This window comes from Leptonychotes weddellii, chromosome 4 (assembly GCF_054177405.1).
Source record: "Leptonychotes weddellii isolate Sample4059 chromosome 4, ASM5417740v2, whole genome shotgun sequence".
Taxonomy (NCBI): Eukaryota; Metazoa; Chordata; class Mammalia; order Carnivora; family Phocidae; genus Leptonychotes; species Leptonychotes weddellii.
In genome coordinates, this window is record NC_138372.1 from 163932741 (window position 1) to 163953903 (window position 21163).

At 41.2% G+C, this 21163-nt stretch overlaps 1 long non-coding RNA gene across 2 annotated transcripts in view; it reads right to left on the reverse strand.

Moving 5' to 3' along the window:
• The window catches only part of LOC145720992 (uncharacterized), a 113768-nt gene extending 101689 nt beyond the window's left edge, over window positions 1-12079 (reverse strand). For both annotated transcript variants that reach the window (XR_014144448.1, XR_014144447.1), the window contains exon 1: window positions 12038-12079. This is a non-coding gene — a long non-coding RNA (uncharacterized LOC145720992). The remainder of the gene's footprint in view (window positions 1-12037) is intronic.
• Between the last annotated feature and the right edge of the window lie 9084 nt (window positions 12080-21163).

The following is a 21163-nucleotide window of genomic DNA, read 5'->3' on the forward strand; positions in this document are numbered from 1 at the left end:
CATTTAACATCTAAATGTGCAGAACAGTGTTAATAATGATGTGCTTAACAAAGAAAAAGGCTCCTGTGCCAGGAAAAATAGATTGAAATGACATTGTTTCATCAAAAACTAATGATGTATGGTGACTAACTAACATAATAAAATTAAAAAAAAAGAATTAAAAACATCACTTATTACATCTTTGTATCATTCCTTATCCATTTATATTTTGGGGCATTGTTATAACTGTATGAAATGGCCACCTCTCATATTTAGAAGGTTGATCATTGGCAATTTCATATTGTTCATTGTATACATAATAGTTGCTGCACATGATTTGAAAGAAATAAATATGCATCCAATGGGGAAATTTCTAGAAATTTTTTGATAGAGGGGACATATGGTCAACAAAATTTGTGGCCCTCTCTCTTGTCTTGCATCATATTAGACTAAGGAGGGATTTACTGAGATGACAGCATTAGATAAGACTTTAAAGAATAAAGTCTCAAGAAATGAAGAATTTCTAGAAGACAGAGAGAAGTTGTGGGTCTTGGAGCAGTGGTGAAAAACCAGACTGAGAGAAGATTGAATTCACCAAGATAAGAAGGCATGAGAGTACATGTAGGCAGGGGCAAAGGGACTAATGATCTTTGGCAGAAATGTAAAGGGTAAAGAGACATTTACTACTAAATAAAAGCCTCTTCCCTTACGTGGAGGACAGTTATCCAAAAGTCAGCAGGCCAGGGGACAAGTGGTAAATGCACAACTTTACAGTTCCTGTCTGGGACATAGCACTATTCTCTCTCCACGGTCATTGTCATGACAACCCTCCTAGACCTGTGGATGGACAGGGGTGGACTGCAGTGGCGAGCCCCCACTCCCACAAACATTAGATGTTTTGCACATTTATCTGGATAAGACACAAAATATGTTTCCCATGTTCCTCTAAGTTCTCTTTCCTCTGATGACCACCAATTTTCTGCCCACTACCAATATATAATGCAGATTTAGAAAGTCAGGTGTAAGCCCATGACTATTTCTATGAAAACCTAGAAAAGAAAAAAACCCCTAAATGTTTAATACTTTTAAGAGTGGGAAAAAAAGGGATATGAAGTTTGCCAAAGTGAAGTGAACCATCACACACACACACACACACACACACAGCTCTCAGATAGAACATTTGTTTGTCATTGATGCAAAACTCAAGTAGATAGGCATTAATGGAATACATCCTAGGGACATCATTACCCTCTTTTTGGAATGGAGAATGAGAGAGAAATTGAAAGGAAATCTGTTGGATGTTCTAGACATTGATGGTGACTTCTAGCCCCCACCACACACACACACAGTCATGCACAAACATTTGCAATAATGTGATATTCCACGTTTCCTCTTAAACACCGATAAAGTATATGTGTATCATACTAGTTCATTTTAACCACTGATCTATAATAATAAGATAAAAAAATCTTACTTAGAAACCCAACTACAATATAACTTATGATTAGTGAAAAGGCACACTTTTTCTCCATAGCTGATTGTTTTTCCTTAATACTTTTGTGTGTCTGAATTACTTTATGTGTTATCATTAACAAGTGTAGTTAAATAATTTCTGTGCTTTTCTAAATTCTTCATGAAAAACACTGATGAATTATTGAGTGATCTTGCTCAGCTTCCTCCTGTTATCCATGCTTGAAATAAGCCCAAATGCTCTGCCTATATTATCCTAATCAGGAGCCACTAATCCCCTGGTACCACCAGCAGAATGATTCATAGGAAGGCAGAGGAATTAACTAGCTTCTCAAGTTCCCCAGATAACTTAGCCCTTGACTGTGATGGAAACATCACCTTTAAGTATTATAAGCATCATGATTTCACAGGAAGATTTATATAGGAGACATGGCCATTCATCCAGCATTTACAGAGCTCCACAGTGTGACTCAGAAAAGAATCTCCAGTAACTGGCACATCTACATCACGATTTTTGAATGGCTTTTATTGTATAGTCTCTCACCTCTACAACCTCTTCATGAAAGCCATATTATTATTGTTGTTGTTGTTATCACAATTATCCCCATTTCAGTTTCACAAGGAGAAAAACTAAGGGGTCAGAGAAGCCAAGTATCTTTTCTATTTGCCTAGAATCTTAAATAATGCTACACAGCAAGAAATTGGCAGAGCTGGAGTTCTCACTTAGAGTCTCCCGCCTTTTACTACAATTGCAACTACAAGAAGAATGTTTCTAAAATGAGCCCAAAAAAGAACTACATAGAAGAGTATTTGTATTTTAAAAGCCATGGTTTTTGAAGTGTAGAAAATGGACATAATCTATAAGTTTATCATAGCAAAACAGCTGAATGTCTTTTGATATATGTTGCATCAGTCAGCTTTCAGGCGGGTATGCAACTGTAACAGATGATCACAAAAGTCCTGGTAGCTTAAAACAAAGCAAAGCAAAACAAAGATTTTGTTCATATTCATGTCCATGTGAGTAGGATGTGGCTCTGCTCTCCATCCTTTCTGTTCCAGGATCCAGGCTGAAGAAGCAGCTTCAATCAGAGATATGGTGGGCTATGGCAAAAACAAAACACCAGGCATAGAAACAAGTGATGCCTCGTGATGGTTCTGCTTGGCATATACGCTTCCCAGTTGAATACACAACACAACGGGCAACAACAAGTCCTATGGATGGACCTAATAGCAGCAGGATTAAAATCTCCTCCTTCAGGGAGGGGAGCAGAGAGGCACTCCGTAGATACCACTTAGAGTGACAGCAAATATTTTAAACAACTAAAACAATGTTATGAATAAGCATACTAAGTAATCCCATGCAGGCTTTTGAAAATGAGACTTTTAGTCTATAGTTAATGACCTGGAAATATAGTCATGATGAATGCCCTCCCATGATAACTGTCCACCCACTAAAATATAAACTCTATGAAGGCAGAATTTTTGTCTATTTGGTTCACTGATGTATCTTAACTGCTTTTGAATGGACTCAAATAAGCATGGACACATAATAAAAATTGATTGAATGGATGAATACATGAATTTTCTTCTAGGCACAATTTTATATCCATTTCAGTTTTCTGGCAGTATTTAAATCACATTTTGGTCCTAAGTGTTTTCTTATTTTTCTTGTATTTTATTCTTTGACCCATTAGTTATTTAGAAATTGTATTAAATTCTCAAATGTACAATTATTTTTATTTATACATTAATTAAATCAAATTTATAAAAATGATGTGTTTGTTAAAGAACTTTTGAAATATTGTTAAGATTTTCCTTTATAGCCTGATGGATTGGGAATACTCATAAGTGTTCCCTGTATATTGAGAATAATGTGAACTCTCCAATTTTTGGATACAAGGTTTCTTTATATGTTCAGTAGATCATTTCATAAATTATGTTGTTTAAATCTTCTATACTCTTACACAATGTTTTCTCCTCAAATATCATTTATTTTAAAAAGTGATATTAAAACTTCCCACTATTAATCTGGACTTGTACATGCATTTTTGTAATTCTGTCCATTTTTAAAATATATTTTGAGTTATGGAGCTCCTGGGTGGCTCAGTCAGGTTAAGCATCCAACTCTTGGTTTCAGTTCAGGGCATGATCTCAGGGTCATGAGATGGAGCCCCATGTCGGGCTTCACACTCAGCACGGATCCTGCTGGAGAGTCTCTCCTTCTCTCTCCCTCTACCCCTCCCCCAGCTCGTGCACACGCTCGCGCTCACTCTCAAATAATAAATAAATAAATAAATAAATAAATAAATAAATAAATAAATAAATAAATGAAATCTTTAAAATATACATATATACAAGATATATACATTATCAAGTGCATACAAGTTTAGAATTGTGAATATTCTGCAAAGTTGAAGCTTTTATTGCTACATTACAATATGTGTCTCTGCTAATTTTGTCTAATGGCATTATAACAACAATATCTTTCTTTTGTTTTTGGTTTGCCTGTATAGGTTTGTTCATCCCTCACCTTTTGAGTTCACACATCTTTTGAATCAGTCTCTGTTACATTATATATTACTAGACTGGGCTTTTTATCCTATCTGGAAATACGTAATACCTAGTAACTTTTCTCCATTACTAGAGCAGGCCAATCACATAGTAGGCTATTAACAAGAAGTTAGTTGAAAGAATAAATGAGTGAATAATTGAATAAGCTTTTGTTATTACTGATATATTTGAACTTATTTCTATTATCTTATTTTGTTATTTATTGCCCTTATGTATATGAGGAATACATATATATTTATATAAATATTTGGCCTTATTTCTACTATTGTGTTTTGCTTTCTACTTAACTTGTTTTTCTATGATTCGCTCTCCTTATTTCTTGCTTTATTTTCTATTAAAATAACATTTTTATTTTTAGTTTTTATTCTTTATAGTGCTCTCAAATATATACACTGCATGTGTTTTCTTTCAGTCATTACTCTTAAATTTTTGACCTACATAATGAATTAATAAAATATAAAATTAATCATATCTCTGCTATTCTATCACAAAATGCAAAAACCGGTTCATCTCCTTCCATATATATATATATATATATATATATATATAAAATGTTGGGTATTTTAGTTTCACCTTGCTTTGCCCAAGCCAATTTTAACTACCATTATTGTTGTTTTAGATCATCAGTATTGACATAGATTTGCCCACATATAATTTCCTTTCATCACTTCTTTGTTGCTTCTCAGGCTTTCTCTCTCAGGTCAGGTTTTTTCTTTGTGAGCTATAATTTTCACAGTTCTTTCGGTGACAGTCGGTTCATGTCACCTTCACTCTGGAATAATAATAATGCTGGGCATGAAATGTTATAGGAGTAGTTTTTCCCCTCAGCACTCTGAAGAGATTTTTTTTTTTTTCACTGTCTTCTGGCTCCCTTAGAGAAAACTATGAGTCGAACTGCTATCCCTTTTTAGTAATCTGACATTTCTCTCGGGTTATCTTTAAGATTTTTATCTTTATCCTTGATGTACAGCAGTTTGGCTATAAAGAGCCTAAACATAGATTCCTCTCCCCTCAGGTCGGCTCCCTACACCTGGTGTTTGTGAATTTCATCATCAATTCTTCTAAAGAATGTTTTCCTCCAATGTCCTCTGTTCTTCTTTTCCTGGAACAATTAGATTAAGCTAAACTTTCTCCTTTTACTCTGCTTTTCTTCTCGCTCTCCTTCATATTTTAACTTCCTCGTCTCTCTGTTCTACACTCTTGCTAATTTCTTCAGCTCTATCTGTAAAATTCCCATAGTTATATCTCATCCACTGCTCTTCGCATTGCCTAAAATACTTTTTTAATTTCAACGATCGTGTTTTCTTCTCTAGAGGATCTATTTGTTCTTTTTAAACATACCTGGAGCTTTATTCGTGGTATATTATTTCTGTCTCATGTTTTTCATTTTTTGTTTCTTTCAACATTTCTAATGCACAATTTATATTTTGTATCTTAACAGTTTGAAGTCTGTAGCTTTAGAGAACCTAATTCTGATATCCTGTCTGCTGAGTCACACCCATGGTGACACACATCCTCCTGCGTCTTGTTGTTTTGGGTTGTGAGCTTATCTTCTGAGAGGCTTTGCCTTTAAGAATCCTTGGAAGTCTAGGGGGCCTCCGGGTGGCTCAGTTGGTTGAGAATCCAACTCTTGGTTTTGGCTCAGGTCATGATCTCAGGGTCAAGAGATTGAGCCATGCAGCAGGCTCCATACCCAGTGGGAAGTCTGCTTGAGATTCTCTCCCTCTTCTTCTGGCCCTCCACCAGCTCATCATGCTCTCTCTATCTCTCTCTGTCTCTCAAATAAAGAAATAGATAAGTCTTAAAAAAAAAAAAAGAATCCTTGGGGGTCTAGATGTGCACCACCACAGGGGTATTCATGTGCTTCCATCAGCTACCCAAAAGTACTATCAACCCAAGATGTGCCTAGTTTCTTAGCTTCTGTTCCCCAGACTGCACAAGTAGAGCAAACAAAAGATAAATTGAAATCCAACACACATGTGAATCAGGACTTTGGGAGTCTTCTCCTCTTCCGTAGACAATCTTTCTTGTTCTTTTTGTTTGCTGCTGGTAAGCAGAATCATTTTCTCTGGAAACTCTTGGACCGGTCAGGCCTTATTCAGGAGGTCCCAGTTCCAATTTCTAACCCTTCACTTGTCTTCTCTTTCTCTGCCTCTGCCATCACTTAGGCATTGCACACTCCTTTTATACCTCCAGGCTCCTTGTAGTAGGCAGACTACCCGGGGCCTCCTTCTGGTGGTCTTGGCCCAGGCTCTGTCTCCTCTTTTCCTATTTCTCTGGCTGCCACCAAGAATAAAGTTCAGATCAGTCTTTTCCTGGGGGTCTTTCATCCTGAGTTTGCTGGGCTGAAAATATTTGTTTTTCCCCCATTTAGTCCCCAGCTCAGCTTCATTCTCCATGCACTTGGCAAGGAGTCATGCACTTTGGGTAACAAAAGAATACATGTGGCAATACCTATTTGACTCAGATTTCTTTCACTGATTTATAGTTCACATTCTAGAAACCATGAGGAGAGGTAACTGACACCTATAACCTCCATCTGTTTAATCTTTTCATAGCCCTGAAGAACAAGCAACAGATTTTAACATCAGTTTTTCTTTTCCCCTTTCCACTGTTATTTGAAAGTGACAGAGAGCAATGTAGAGATAAATACGCCAATGATATGAATCATGCCACCCCTCGAAGACAGAAGCAGCTTCCTGCCACTCAAGGTTTGGCTCTTCTAGGAAATGTCTGTGTTCTTTCATCCCAGGTTATAAAATTACAGAAATAGAAGAGATCCTGATGGCTCCAGGGGGAGCAATGTGTCTAAGGAAGAGACAGATAATCTAGTGGGTTATTTTCCCCTTCAACATTTACTTATTGATTATATCTTATGACAAGCAATGTGCTAAGTGTTACAGCTACACAGATAAACAGGAAAACCCTGTTCCTTAAAGAGGTCACTATCTATAGGAGGACACAGGCACATAAACAGATAATTTCATACAGAACCCAAATTTCCACAGAGAAGCAAAGTGTTTCCTGAGATGTGCAGAAGACTTTTGGAGGAGATAAAACCCAAAATGAATCTTCAAAAATTACTGAAAGTTAGTCTATTCTTTTATTTAATACATACTTATTGATCTTTAAAATTTAATGATTACTGGTTCTATATTGGGCACTAAGATAGGCCCTGGACATACTTCTGTTAATAACAAAGACACGGTCCCCATCATCATGGGGCTTGCACTCTACGATCTAGCACTTGCACTCCTGAATATTTATCCTACAGAACTAGACATATGTTCACAAAAAGCCATGCATGAATGTTTTATCGGCTTTATTCATAATATTTCAAAACTGAAAACAACTCTGATGGCCTTGAATGAAAGAGGATTGAACAAACCATGGGCCATCCCTACCATGGAATGCTATTCAGAAATGCAAAGGGAAGAACTATTGATATGCACAACCACCTTGTTGGATCTCTGGAAAATTATGCTGCATAAAAAATAGCCAATCTCGGGTGCCTGGGTGGCTCAGATGGTTAAGCGTCTGCCTTCTGCTCAGGTCATGATCCCAGGGTCCTGGGATCGAGTCTCGCATCGGGCTCCCGGCTCAGCGGGGAGCCTGCTTCTCCCTCTGACCCTCTCCCCTCTCATGCTGCTTCTCTCTCGCTCGCTCTCTAAAAAATAAATAAAATCTTAAAAAAAAAAATAGCCAATCTCAAAAGGTTGCACACTCTATGATTCCATTTATATAATAGTTTTGAAATGACAAAGTTACAGAAATGGAGATGTGATTAGTGGTTGGTTGTAGGGGCTGGGGTGGGGGAGTGGGGAACAAAAGTGTATGTGGTTCTAAAAAGCAGCAGGAGGGATTCTTGTGGCAACAGAACCATCCTGTACCTTCACTGGGGCGGAGTACACAAAACCCCCACAGGTGCTAAAATTACACAGAGCTAAGCAACCACACGAGTAGAAGAAAAACGGGAAATCTGAGTAAGATCAGGACTGTATTAATGTCAACATCCTGGTTGTGATGTTGCACAATAGTTGTGTGAGATGTTACCACCGAGGGAAAGGGGACATGGGATCTCTCTGTATTATTTCTTAAAACTGAATGTAAATCTATAATTATCTCAAAATTTGAAATTAAAAACATCTTTGTGGGGGGTGCTAGGGTGGCTCAGTCAGTTGGGCACTTGACTCTCGATTTTGGCTCAGGTCATGTTCTCAGGGTCCTGGGATCGAGCCCCGTGACAAGGCTCTATGCTCAGCAGGGAGTCTGCTGGAGATTCTCTCTCTCCCTCTGCTCCTCCCCCTGCTCTCTCTCTCTGTCATAATAAATAAATAAATCTTCTTAAAAACCCCACATCTTTGAGGAGGAGCACTTAGCTAGCCCAGTCAGTAGAGCATGTGACTCTTAAGCTTGGGGTGGTGAGTTTAAGCTCCATATTGAACATAGAGCCTACCTAAAAACAAACAAACAAACAAAACAAAAACATCTTGGAGGAAAAGCAAGAGGACTGTTCTAGCTTAGGTTGGTGCCTGTCCTGAGCTGACATTTTGAGCTTATTTATGAGGCTGTCATCCTCTGCCTGTGAGCACATCTGCCTCCCGCTGCTTCTGGGAAACGCTGGGCTGGTGGAACTGTTCCGCCTGAAGCAGAGATGGCAGCCCTGAAGCTGAGTCTACTGCAGGGCTGTTTCCCTGCAGCCAGAATTCTGGCCAAGGTTCTGAGGCACACATGGATGAATGCAAATTCACTGCACTGCAGGACTACGGGGCTGGAGGCCATCCTCATCCACTGCCCCTGCAGCAGCTTCCTTCGGGCAAGTGAAGAAACTGACCAGAAATGGGGAATTCCCACTCAGAAATAACAATGGCCTCTCTGTTCACCCATGGTCTTTACTCGTGGAGGCCATGCTGGACCCCTCATGTTTCTCCACTCGGATCCACCTCTCTTCTCTCACTAGTGGCTAGTGTCATTTCTGAGAAACAGTCTGAGTTTGGAGCTGGCTGTTTGGGGATCCAATTCCTGAGAGGAGCAGTAGTATTAATAAGCCGAGGCTTTGGGGTAGAAAGACCTGGCTCAAATCCTACTTCCGTAGGATGAACTCAAACAAGTTAATGAACCTCTCAGAGCCTCTGTCTCCCATCTGTGAAGCAAGATGATCTGCTCTCAACAAATGGATGAGAGTGTTAAATGAGATAATGAAGAGTCAGTGTATTAGCTCAAGCTTCCTTAACAGAACACCCAGCTGGTTTAAACACCAGAAATTTATTTTCTCACAGATCTGGGGCTGATCAAGTCCAAGATGAAGGTGCTGGCTGATTTGTTCCTGGTGAAGACTCTTTCTGGCTTGAAAATGTCCAACTTCTCACTGTGTCCTCACCTGGACTTTCTTTAGTTAGTGTGCATGGGTCTTCTTCTTATAAGGACACTAAGTCTATCAGATTAAGACTCCATCCCTAGTATCTTACTTAGACTTAATTATCTCCTAAAATCCTTATCTCCAAATATAGTCACATTGGGGGTTAGGGCTTCAACATATGAATTTGAAGTGGGGCATATTTCAGTCCGTAATAATCCACTTAGAGTAATTATCTGGAACATAGTAAACATTTAGAATATGGAATTGCTTATAATTTTAGCACTTTTGTTAGCACTGTAAACAGAAATCAGGTGAATTATAAAAAAACAACATTGTCTTTTAAATCAAGGTCAGGAGTGAAACTAGGTTTGAAGAAGTTTCTGGAAATCAGATACTGAAATGCATCAAGAATTCACAGAAAAATCTCTTTCCACCTCTCACCATCTCTCATCATCACTGCTTCCATAGACTGGTTTCCTCAACCCTTCTGGGTCCATAAAGGGACAACAATGGCCACTCCACAGCTCCCACAATACCATCTTCTCTGTGCTGACCACCCACATCACTCACCCAATTCCAAATTGCCAAGAGAGGAAGTGAGTTACCACACTTGGGTCAGAGGTCTACACCTGATCTAACCACCAATTGCTGAAGACTACAGCCCTGAATGGCCTAGATGTTCACTCTCCCAGGCAGGCAGCCATTTTGAGAAAGGGGACAATTGTTAACTGGTTAATCACCTCATAATCATCTACTGCTACATTTTTCATAATTGTGTTAGCCCTGTCTTGTAGGATACAAATCTCCAGGTGTAAACATGAGGTCCCAACAGTAGTCATAATCAATAGCTATACTGATCTAGACCTGCCTCCACCCACTTGGGGGGGCGGGGCCTGCGGATCGCCATCTTCCTTTCCATCTATCACAGGTGTGCCTGGAAGCACAATCCTCCCATCCTCCCTCAGTCCTCTGGAATCCCCCTGTCTTGGCTTTCTGGATGTGGTTTGCTACCCAGGCTTTTAAAACCCAGCATGTTGTCTCGTATGAGATGGTTCCAGGATGTGCTGGGAAACAAGGTCCAGCCAATTCCACACCAATATGGGGCCAGCTCTGGACAGTTCCAAAACCATCTCCTGGGCTGGAGCTCTGGAGACTCACAGAATTTCCAAGCACCATGAGTGTGCTGGAGGAGGCTGGCCTCTTAGGTAACAAGGGGAATAATGGCCTTTCCCACCCCCATGGTTTATTTTTTTCAGCTAGCCTCCTCCACATCAGGGCTGTCCCCAGCTAATAGTGATTCAGCATTTGGGGCTGTGTGGGATGGTGTCCATTTCCCTTCGTACAGGCCCCCGTACTCAGACCCAAAGCAACATGCTTGGCCAAAGATGATGACTTCCCCTATCAAATATGACGTGAGATGCTAAGGGAGCACGCTGGCTGCATTTATCTTCCCTATCATCACTGGAAACTGCGGACTGGCTGTGGCAAGGTGACCACAGGTAAAGCACAGGTCTTCACCGGGCACTGCAGGCTAAGATGCCGGAGACATTTTGTGTGTAGAGGCGTGGAACACATCTCTGCAATGAACCATAAAGACCGCAAGATCTAGACGGTGAGGGGAGGAGTCACATTATATCATGTTTTTGTTCTATTTTCTGTTCAGACGTCTTCCTTGTGGCACCTGTGAGCTGCAGTGCTCAGGGACTGTCACTACCCATAAATGTTTATACTTCTCAGCTTTATTTAATTGAATCTTGGAAACGTTTATAGCAACAGCCCTCCTGAACTTGGTCTATTTAAATGGCTGTCTGGTTAACCAATATAACCTCCGCCCCTGTAAAGCATTCTAGACTGAAGCTGTCAGCAGGATGAGCTCTCGCCCACAGAGGGCTTTCACCTAGGATCCTTTACTACTCCCAACAGGTCGACCGTGTGCTAAGAATCCTCATATTTTTCTGAAAACTGTTTTATAAGCCAAAGACATGTGAAGGCAGAAAGAGATAATGCTTCTAAGAAAACTATGATGAAAAACTCTGCACCTTGCAAAGACTTTAAAAAATAATACATATTGCTTTAAAAATTGCTGGAAAATTACATGCAGTCGTTATAACTAGACAAAAGTGGGAGGCAGGCTCATAAAATCTAGATGTGTGCATTGAGACTGGAGCTCAAGTGTCTGAAATTCTCTCTCCACTCTGAAGAAAAAAAAACTGGAAAGAGTAGAGGATCTTTTATGCAAGAAAGACAACACAGAGCTCGAGCAGAGAAACCTCAAAGCAACAGCCTTGGTCTGCATCACAGTTGGTAAATACATGTGTATTTATATTAACATTATATTCATATATTTCAGATAAAATGTTTAACCTATTAATATTTTTATTTTTTAATTAATTTTTTTAGAAAGGGAGGGGCAGAGGGAGAGAGAGAGGGAATCTTAAGCAGACTCCACGCTCCAACATGGGGCTCGATCCCACAACACTGAGCTCATGACCTTGAGCCGAAATCAGGAGTCGGACCCTAACCGACCAAGCCACCCAGGCGCTCCTGTTGAATATTTATATTACTTCCCACTTTAATTTATCCCTTTAACCAATAAGCCCTGTTTCCAGCCACTTGCATCAGAGGGTTCTGGGGCATTTCCTTTATGTATGTCCTTACCCTCAGAGACTTCATAAAGCAGTAGATAGGAGCAGGACTTCGGGATGTGAACAGGGCACATTATTTGATCTCCCTCAGGCCCAGCTGCCTCACCTGTAAAGTGGGAATGAAAATAGTAACATTGATAGATTAGTAATAGTTATTAATGGCCAGGCACTGTTGTAGGTGCTGAGGCTACCAGATGAGAAAGCCCAGCCCCTGCCCCACAAAGCCCAAAGTCCACTACTAAGAACAGATGCAACAGAGATCTATAAAAATTGCTATCATAATCAAAACAGGTGCTGTCCTTGGCATCACAGAGGCTAAAGTCTAATGAAGGAGACAGATAATTAATAATTAGAATCCAGAGAGCACACCATAGGGGCACCTACTGTGCGCGGTTGGTGCACATGTCAGGACTGGCTTCCCTGGGGAGTAAAACTGGAGCAAAGAGTTCATTTGTGGGAACACTAACCAAACTAGAGGCAGGGGGAGGGCCAGCACTCCAGACTGAGGGCCCCGCGGTGGAAGGACAGACCTGCTGGCAGGAGGACGCCGTGTGAGGGCTTTGATAGAGCTGCTCTGGGAGGCACAGGGAAGGGCCAAGTCTGGGGAAATGTCTGGGTTTGGGGAAATGGTGTGATCCAGGAAGGTTTCACAGAAGAGGTGATGTGGGGCTGAACTGTGAAGAGCAGAAGCTGTTCTCCAAAGAAACAAGATAAGAATGGCTGTCGAAGAAAGGGAACCGCATCTACAAATGCTGAAGCCTGGGTGGGTGAGAGGAACGGGGAGAAATGGTCTGGAACTGGGCAGTTGTGTCCGGAGGAGTGGGGTTTGGGTCAGGAAGACCACTCTCACGAGAGCTCTGGGACTGACCTCAGCACGGCCAGAATGGAGAGGAGGGGATTATCTGGCAAGGCAGAAAATTAGGTCCCGGACTGGAGCATGTTTAGGAGAGATGAGACAGGGTCATTCCAGGTGAGGGCAGAACACAGCGATCTCTGGGATCTCTGACATGGGATGGCATGGGATCATGATAAACACTGACTGTGGAAAAGCAAACACATTTACATGGGTCCCCAGAAGTAAATAAAATTTTTCTGGAAGCAGGCATCACTGGAGGCTTCGAGGAACAAATGGTATGTGAGATGAACCCTCAACAACACATGGCATCCTCACAGACAGCATTTGGAAGGGCCGTCCAGAGAGTGAGCAACAGCCCGGGTGGGACACGCGACAGGTGGAGAAGTGCGCTTCCTGGCAGGATTTCCTCCATCTCATGCCGCTTCTGATTTATCTCTTCTATGTTCTGCCCCTTTAGCCTAACCTCTGATGAGAGGATTTTGAACTCATCAATGTACAATTAATCCAGGTGTTATCTAAAGTAAATAATGGCTTCATACGTCTAGATCCCAGGCAATAAACTTCTGAAAGTCCTTCCAACCCTCTACATAAAAATCTGGCAAAGTTAATGAAAGAGAAATTTGGGGACTGTTTTTCTTTTAATTTATATACCCCAAATAACAGTGTACTGGAGAAAATGCACAAATTATAGTTTTACATTACTTCGGACTCATGCTTTGCAGTGGGGCAGATTTTTGTCCCTCAGGGGACATGTGGCAGCACCTAGAGACATTTTTTTTGGTTATCAGAACATTTGGGGGATGGACAGTGTCAGTGCAATGGGGAGAAGCCAGAGTGCTGGTAAACAGCATAAAACAGTCCTTGCAATAGAGAATTATCCAGCCAAAGAATTATCAATAGTTCAATAGCACCAAGGTTAAGAAACCCTGTTTTATTTTATTTTATTAAAGATTTTTATTTATTTATTTGAGAGAGAGAGACAGAGCATGAGCGGGGGGAGCAGCAGAGGAAGAGGAAGAAGCAGACTCCTTGCTGAGCAGGGAGCCTGATGCAGGACTCAATCGACTCCAGGACCCTGGGATCATGACCTGAGCTGAAGGCAGACACTTAACCAACTGAGCCACCCAGGTGCCCAAGAAGCCCTTTTTTAGACCATGAAAGAACCTGGAGATTGTTAATTGCAAATTTCTGATTTGATAGGATGTGTAAAGTCAAAGATGTGAAATGATTTGCACAGGGCCACCTGGTCAGTAGCAAATGGAGCAGGAACCCAGAACTTCCAGACAAGAGTTTTCTTCTCTCAATGCACCAGACCTCCTGTAGGTTTTTAATCAAATGGCCAGTGCATTTTAATGCTATCAGCTCTTGATCTCAACACTGAGAGACGAGTGATTTTGTCAGTGCTTACCGCACAGGTGGGAATGTCTGAGCTCAGGCATCTGAGGATTTGGGAAGGGAAGGGAAGGAGGGGTGCCCCTCTCTCCATCCACAGTGGCATCACCAGGACCCCAAATGGAGCTGACCAGGGGAATTAGTGTATGGTGACCAATCCACAACACTGACAGAGTTTAATATGAAGAAAAGGTGAATAATTCTGTTCTGCAGCTCCAAACTCCTCCCTTTGCCACAGAAGGTGACAAAACTGCTCCTGGGTTTGCAGGGGAGTCGGCTGCAACAGGAAGGGACTGGAGGTGAGGGGACTGGGCCCCTGGCCTCAGTTCTGTCACACACAGACCCTGTGACTTTAGACAAGACATTTTAGTCCTCAAGGCTTAGTATCCCCAAGTATCAAATGATGAAACCAGAGTCACAGAACTTCAGTGTCTGAGCTCATTTCTGAGACATCAGATGTAAGTCGTCGTGTTTCCCAGGTGAAGAAACTGAAGCTCAGAATTGTCAGGTTATCCCACCTTCCAGGTCCCAAAACTTATGGGAGATCAGGAGATCACAGTGCGTGATCCCAGATCCCCGATAACCCAAGGGCAGTTTGTGTTCCATCTTAACTCCTAGAAGCAATGTTCAAAAGGATTTTTTGTAGAAGCAGAAGAGCTCTGGGGCCTCCATAGCAGCATTTTTCAGGCTCGGTGGCTGGGGTGCTGTTCTCAGCATGGTGTGGTGGCCAGTCCTTCTGCAGTTAACCAGAGAGCACCCGAGAGCCCCTCAGAAAGCCTCCTCACGCTCACACCCCATGAGGCTGCAGGGCAGCAGCTCCTTCTCCAAGAGCAGGAGCCCATCCTGGACACAATCACAGAAATAATCCCTCAGGCCAGGGGAAACCCATGGATACAAATGGAAATGTCATGCTTGGTGCTGGCTGATCCACGTGGCCCCAGAGAGTGACTTGTTTAGGGAAATGAAGTCTCCCAACCAAGAATCAGGAGCAGGTTGAAGAGGGGCTGGTTGGGAGAGTAGATGGGAGACTCACTCATTAGCAAACTTCCAATGCTGTCCTTTCCCCAATGCTTCTGGGACTTGCTGGAGGAAAAGTGCTCTGGATAACAGATTGGTGAAAACCCAAGTCACTTATGCCCTAGGATTGGTTTTGTGCTTCTAAGATGAGACAGGACTAATAAAAATGGTCTGCACCTCAAGAATCAGCAAACATTAAGAAGATCAAATAAAACTTCCAGAGTCATTGAAATGCCTTGCTTGTGTGGTGAATTGGAACTGAATCCTTTGAAATCCTTAAGCCTGAGGCTGGTGGGTATTCAATCACATTATGTGCTACTTTAGAACGATCCTCTCATTTTGGTAGGGAAGAGGCCATCCACAGCGAGGCCGTTGGGGAGAAAATATGTTGTCAGGATGGTTTTATCAGTGATCTAAGGTACAAAGTCTCACTGGGTAAGGCACATGTGTGCGGCAAGCTTTTTTTTTTCTGTTCACGTTTTTTTGTTTCCAATTGGTTGTACAATATGAACAATTCAAATCTTTTCCTGGGAGCAATCTGGCAAATGCTTGGCCTCGGAGAAGCAGTGTGACCCTTGCAGGGGGAGGGGCGGTCTGTGTGACCTCTGAACTCCCATTTAATTCCAGTGTTTTATGATGAATGAGGGGAATATGTAAATTCTGATTTAGTCAATACTGATTTTAGGAATTACAAAACATCAACACTTAAACACCTTTAGAGAACATGCCTTCTGGAAGAGCCAGGATTACTCTTTTTTTTTTTTTTAAGATTTTATTTATTTATTTGACAGAGAGAGAGATAGCGAGAGAGGGAACACAAGCAGGGGGAGTGGGAGAGGGAGAAGCAGGCTTCCCGCCGAGCAGGGAGCCCAATGCAGGACTCGATCCCAGGACCCTGGGATCATGACCTGAGCCGAAGGCAGACGCTCAACAACTGAGCCACCCACGTGCCCGGAGCCAGGATTACTCTTAATTTAAAAAAAAAAAAAAAACTTGCTTAATTTTGGCAAATGATTTTCAAAGGAACCATGGAAATAATGCATGGCTTCATTCTTTTTCCTCACTCCTTCTTACACTCACTACATACCCACAAAGCATCTGCCATGTGGCTGCATAGCTCTGACATGATGGGTTCAAGTCTCCAATTGCCTACATACTCCCGGATTTCCAAACTTTAAACATTAACACAAAAACAGGAGCAGACTTGTAATGTCCCAGAGGACACACATGTTCCCAGTCTTCTCTGGGAGGGGCATTCTCAATCCAGTTCTTCAGGATTCCCAGAGATGCAATCAGTGAATGAACTCAAGATTAAAAATTACAAAACAAGGGAGGATACAGCCATGGAGAGTGAGAGTAGCAGAAACATAAAGCACACAAACCAGCAAGATACTGACACTCCCCAGAACTTAAGTTAATAATGTTACTGAAATAGATGAAAAATAAATACATTTAAATTTTTTTTTTCTTTTTAAGTGGGTGGGGTGGGGCATGAGATCATGACCTGAGCTGAAATCAAGAGTCAGACACTTAACCAACTGAGCCACCTGGCACCCCTAAAATTTTTTTAATTACAAATGTCTAAACCAGTGGGATAGAGTCAAGATCTTATTTTAAAAAGGCCAGATATTTTTGTAGAAAAGCAAATAGCATTTGCAGAAATGAAAAATATACTCCCAGTAATTCGAGTCACAATGGACACATCAGCCCAAATGTATACAACTGAAGAAATAATTAGTAAACTGGAAGATAGGACTGCACACATTTACCCAGAATGCAACACAGAGAAACAACGTGGAGAAAATAAAAAAGAGAGGTCAGAAGATATAGACACAACAAAGAGCAAGTCCAACAAATTCCTAACAGGAGTTCAAGAAGGGCCAGGGAGGGAGGGACTAGAGAGAATGGTGATATACCAGCCGTGGCTGTGGATTCCCAAGTTGGTGAGAGACATGGACACACATCCATGGAAGCACATCGAATCCCAAGCAGGGAGTGTTAACTTGATTTAATGTACACACACAGACTAGCTTTATAGGACAGGCAGAGAGAGTGGTGTCACGGAGAGAACACACATTCTTCATTAGCCCCCTTGGACAAAAAATGGCCATCAGCCAAAGAATCAGTAGCACACTGAGTATTTTCTCTAGCCTCAGTACAATGACGTTAAAAATCAACAACAAAGAAAGTACACCTCTAGCAACTGCAGTTATGGGGACATTAGTTTTGTTAATGTTTCACATCCAGGTTCTTGCTGTTGGCACATGGCCTTCTAATGTTTAGGATGCACTGTTGTCACTCAGGCTCACCAAGCCTGGCCTTGATATTTGGTATTAGGGGGGGTGGGGCTTGAGAACATTTGTTTCTTCCTTCCCGGATAACTTCCTCTCACTGCTGTATTGGTTAAGGAAATGTTAATATAGGAGTCAAATTACATATAATTGAATGGATATAAAAGTACCACCACCTGCCAGCAGTGTTACCATGGTGAATTAATTAATTTCTCTGTGCCATTTCATCCTTTGTAAAATAGAGGTGGTAATGGTGTTTACCTCCTAGGATCATTAAAAAGATTAAATTAAATAATATGTGTAAATTACCCAGACCAGTGTTTGTCGCTAGTTTAAAAATGCTATTATTTTATTATTTTAAAGTTACAGTCATGCACTGATTGATTCTCTTTTCATGCAGTCAGAGATTCTGTGAGAACGACCTTCAGTATCTGGAGAAGAAGAGAAGGAGGGCTCTGGGTTGGGGAGAGAAAGAGGCCAAGGGACAGAGGTGGTGCATATTCTCTGAGCTAACCAGGGAAGATTCTGGAAGAGAGGGCTTCACAATGGCAAGCAGAGGACCTGCCTAGGCAAAGCTCCATGCTGGGGTGCAGGATGGCCACTGGGATAAGGCAAAATTCCCTCCATTTCCCCCACTCACTGAGCCCTTTCACAGAAACAGAATCTGTGCGTAATTTGTAGGGTTACTCAAGGAATGGCGTCCACAGCTTATGGATTATAAGTCACAAAATGCAGGAGTGTGAAGATGTGGTCAAGGGAACAGAGTAAAGGATTCACTTCTACAAACAGCAACAGTTGAAAAGAAATGTGAACAAAGGCAAAGCAGACAGAAAAATCTACAATGCTGTTGTGGAAGGAAGTCAGTGGCATGGAGAAATAACCAGGAAAAATCCATTCTCTATAATTTGTTCATTCTAAACTTTAAGGCAAGTTGAAATAATTATGATTCATCATACATTTATTAGTCAATTTTTAAAAACTAAATGGAATTAAGAGCTACAAATTTCCAGCTATAAAATAAATAAGTCATGGGGATGAAAAGTACACAATAGGGAATATAGTCAATAATATTATAATACATTTGTCATGGTGAGCATTTAGTAAGGTATATAACTGTTGAATCACTGTATTGTACACCTGACACTAATTTAGGATTATATGCCAACTATGCCAATTAAAAGTTTAAAAAAATTTTCAAAAGCCAAAAACACCTATCTTCTCACAAAATGAAAGTTTAAAGAAAAGACACAGACAGCAACAACAAAAATCTTCCCAAATATTAGTTTTCTCACTGATAATCCAGAGTATGAATTTTACTCAGCTGGATGGTTTTGAAGAATACACATGATAACATGTGAGATGTGTCTGGAATAGATAAATTCTTGGAAAATTTTGGTCATTGCATTTTATTACAATCCCACTGTCCATTCTTAATGATATGTGGTGAATTTGCTCATGGACTTTTTTTCCCCTATGCATTGCTTTTTTTATATATGGCTGGGATCATACTGTACATATAAATTTACATGATGCTATTTTCCTTTAATGTATGTCACGTCCTACTTTTTTTTTTTAAATATCCATAAGCCCTCCTTTAAGTTCTGCCCTCCAATTTTTAGCTTGTCCTTTGTACTCCTCCCCTCAGCTGCCTGACCTTTTTGCGTGAACAACATTCCTTCGGAAGGAAATGATTCTCATTTCTGTCATAATGCACTGCTTGTTCTCAGGGTGGAGGAACTCTGTCCAGGAAGTTAGTTGGCCAGCCAGGCAATGAAGGTTCTGTCTTGAAGACCCTTCTGCATTTTCATGAAAGGTTTATTTCATCCCTGTCTATTTACCAAGTGTGTTTGTCCCTTCTGTTGGCATGTCCCCTTCCTTGAACAGAGTGCTCAGACCTAAATTACTTGTAATTTGCTGCCCCAGTGAAGAGAAGAACTTAAGTAGCTTATAACACACAATTCAGTGTATTTTCATTCAATGCTTTACATGTTTATTACCACAATGGAGTTCCAGAAAGTTCTAGAAGTCAGAGAAAACAATATTATGCACCTTTAAAGAATAAAAAAATAAATCCCATAAGAAAAGCCACATCTGAAACTTAGAGGAGGAACACGACATGCCTGATGTTCCACGTGGTCACCTTAGCTTATGTCCCAACCCTCACCTGGCTCTCATTTTACCAAAATCAGAGATCTGTTGTGCTGGAAGAGACTGAAAAATCATTCGGGCCAAAGGTCTGAATTTATAAATGAGGATGTTAGGCCTGGTGAAGTTCCTAAAACTTGTAATTAGCATTTATGGAGAATAATGTATTTTATGCTATATTTGTATTTAAAACTCATTTTACTTCTGTGTGAATTGAGTAATAATATTATCCAATGTGAAGATGGAGAGAGTAAGCTTTTCTGAGGGTGACCTCCAAGCACATCTGGGACTGATCCTGGAGTCCACAAGCCAGCCCTGGACCAGGTTCTGCTACTTGTGAACCATGTGGCCCTGGACAAATCACAGTATTTTCCTGAACCTCAGTTTGCCTCATCTTTAAAATGGGACTTATAAACAGAACTAAGTAACAGAACTGTTGTGAAAACTATAGAAGGTAGTATGTGATACAAACAAAGAAATGAGTAAGAGAGAAAAATACATATTCTCTGAAGTAGGTTTTGCAGAATGATTTTTGTACTATGTTTGGAAAATATTTATATACAGTACTGTATAAATAATCCCAAATAATCCTCGTTGAGCTGTTATTTCCACCCTTATTTTGGGAAAAGAACACTTTTCCCAAAAGACATTATTGTTGACATCCACAAAACAATGATTTGGTGGAATATTCTTTTTTTTTTTTTTTGAAGATTTTATTCATTTATTGAGAGAGTGCGTGCACGCACAAGTCGGGGAGGGGCAGAGGGAGAGAAAGAAACAGACTCCCTGCTGAGCGGGTAGCCTGACACGGGGCTTGATCCCAGAACCCCAAGATCATGCCCTGAGCCTAGAGGCAGATGCTTAACAGACTGAGCCACCCAGGTGCTCCTCGTGGAAGATCCTTGCAAAGCCTTAAACTAATGCTATATGAATTCTCCCCTTTCTCAGCTGGAAGCCACAGACCACATCTGTACACTTAACCCTCCAACTCTCCTGCAGCCTTGCCTTCCATCCTGCAGGCTGCCTAAGGTGAAGAGGCAGACCCCTCCTACCACCTTGCCTTGGGGAACTGCCATATCCCCTCTGGGTTCTGGAGGGTATAAATTGTCAATCATAAGTCAATGTTACGTAAAAAAGGTGATAGATTAATGAATTTTCAGCAGTTCATCACCTCAGATGATGGGACATGGAGGCAGCACTGAAAGCAGGAAGGATGGAGAGAGAATGCACCCAGAGTTTAGTCCCTAGTGAGCGATGCCACCTGGCTGTCCATCTGCTTCAAGGTACGAGTGTTCTGAGCTCCAGGAGCTGGATTTTTTAAAGAGGCTGCTCACATTTAAAGATGACCAACATTCTGGGATGCTCCATGTCTGATTTGAATTGCTCAGTCTATATAGGACTAAGGCACTGTGTAGGGGGAGAGGCAGTGGGGAGTCAT